The sequence below is a fragment of the Gobio gobio genome, assembly GCF_949357685.1.
Source record: "Gobio gobio genome assembly, chromosome: 8".
Classification (NCBI taxonomy): domain Eukaryota; kingdom Metazoa; phylum Chordata; class Actinopteri; order Cypriniformes; family Gobionidae; genus Gobio; species Gobio gobio.
The window spans coordinates 57,587,120-57,589,342 of NC_137114.1; the positions used below are offsets into that span (position 1 = coordinate 57,587,120).

General features: G+C 38.1%; 1 protein-coding gene across 1 annotated transcript in view; it reads right to left on the reverse strand.

Moving 5' to 3' along the window:
• Positions 1 to 1,213: 1,213 nt before the first annotated feature.
• The window catches only part of LOC307130464 (protein NLRC3-like), a 168,182-nt gene continuing 167,172 nt past the window's right edge, over positions 1,214 to 2,223 (reverse strand). Inside the window, exon 11 of the mRNA XM_079823438.1 lies at positions 1,214 to 2,223. This exon is cut by the window's right edge and continues 782 nt beyond it. The gene's annotated coding sequence lies outside the window, so the exon portion shown is untranslated.

The following is a 2,223-nucleotide window of genomic DNA, read 5'->3' on the forward strand; positions in this document are numbered from 1 at the left end:
ATAAAAGTGGAAATGATTAATTTTTTATATAAAGTCATTATTGACAAAAATTCAAAATTATGACAGTGCATACTTTTACATAAAAGTGGAAATTATTTGATTATTACATAAAGTCAAAATGACAAAATGTCAAAATTGTCACAATTTGACAAAATGTCAAAATGACACAACGTCATCTATTACATAAAAGTGGAAATTATTCAATTATTACATAAAGTCAAAGTGGACAAAAATTCAAAATTATGACAGTGTATACTATTACATAAAAGTGGAAATTATTTGATTATTACATAAAGTCAAAATGGACAAAAAATTCCAAATTACGACAGAGTATACTATTACATAAAAGTGGAAATTATATAATTATTACTGTTACGTCGTACGTATTCGAATGTGTGTGACTCTTTTAGATTTGGGGAAATCCCGGCATCAGTCGTCATGGTGCGAGATGACGTTTTGGTCGTACCATCCAATCAGATTCGGCCACCCACTTCAAAGGCCGGATCTCCCTCCAGATCGGGAGATTTACGCTCACTTGGGAATGAGATTTTGGGGGTACATTCCATTCGACAGGGTCCCTACGCAGTGTTCACTGCTCCCTACTCCCTGAGCACGGTATATCAGTTGAAGTGGACTTCGCTGACAATAATCACTCATTTGGAACGCCCTGCAACGTCATCAAAGAAAGGCAACGACGGGTGCAGATTATAGGCTTGTTTGAGATGAGCAAAATCTGCGCAGAACCGATCACCGGTGATCAGCGCGAGATGCATGCCGGTTAGAAATCTGTCCGAGGGCAGTCCGCCTTGCTCTGATGTCATGCCGACGTATGTCAAAAAACTCTCGCGAGCGAAAGGCGGATGTGTCGGATTCTGCAGTCGAGCGCAGTTGCTCTCCACCGACTGCGCTGAGCAAAAGCATGATGGGAAACGACTTGCTGACGACTCAGCTTAATGCTTATTGGTTTAAACAACCGTGATGTACGGTTCTTTTTTAAAATGTTTGATTTTAAAACTCTGATATCATGTTTTTATGTGTGAATATTCCCAAACTCTCTAAAAAAGGCGATCTCTCTGTGGGTTATGTGATTGTTGTCATATTTATAAAAAATATATATATTGCAAACATGTATGTAGGCCTAATTAAAATAAAAATGATTGATAAACACGTCTTTCAAATGGAAATAAATAACAAAAACTTTGGGTGTCTTGTTCATAATATTTATTTTCATATAAAAGTAACAGAACTTAAATTACATCCAGTTTATCAGCAACAAAGCGCATGAGTGTAAATCCCACGATATTTAAACACCCACGACTAGGATTGGATAAGATTTGCTGAACTGCAGGCGAGGCGAGGCGCATCTCAAACAAGCCTAGTGATATAGCCTAACATAAATTAATATTGTAATTTACTTTACTTTCAAATTGAAAACCATATAATAAGCATATACATTTACAAAATCACACAGTATAGGCTATCTAAAACATATAATCAAAACATTGTCCATTAGTTTTATTAGTTTACTTATAACCTGCATTGACTATGAACAGATTTGAAGCTGCACCTGTCATTCAATATGAAAATACTTTGATTTGGTTAACTATGGGCTATTCTTAATGGTCTTTGTAGCGTCTCATCTCCTGCGCTTTCTTTCCCAAGTGCAGCTGCACAGTAAACATTCCTGAGGTAAATAAAGTAAAATATAAAACATGACAGCCCTCAGGTGCTTCTCAACTCTTTTAATTTGTTTACATATTCATAAAATATAATATACAAATGTAACAGTTATTGCCATAACCATTCATAAATACTCTAGTTTGTATAATATCTATGAATATTCAAATGCATCTGTAAACAGAGCTGTTCCAACCAACGGCTCTGCTCCATCATTAGTTCAGAAGGTGATGCACGCGACGCGCAAAGACATTTGGGTGATTTTCACTCTCCACTTCCTGTGAAGTGATGTATCGATGTTCCCTTCTTCCCTGCGCCGTTCGCAGTGCCCTTCGGACTGAACATGTTCGCTCCCTTTGGATTGGAATCTCACTTAAGATGGCGGAATACCCTCTGAAGTCCACTTCGCAGTCCACTTACGGTCAAATGGAACGCACCCAGCGTCTCCACGGCATGGCGGTGTCAACAACTGACAACTGAAGCCACGCCTTCTTTCTTTGCGTGTGCATTTGTGCGGCATTATGCTAATATTTCCCCCGAGTGACG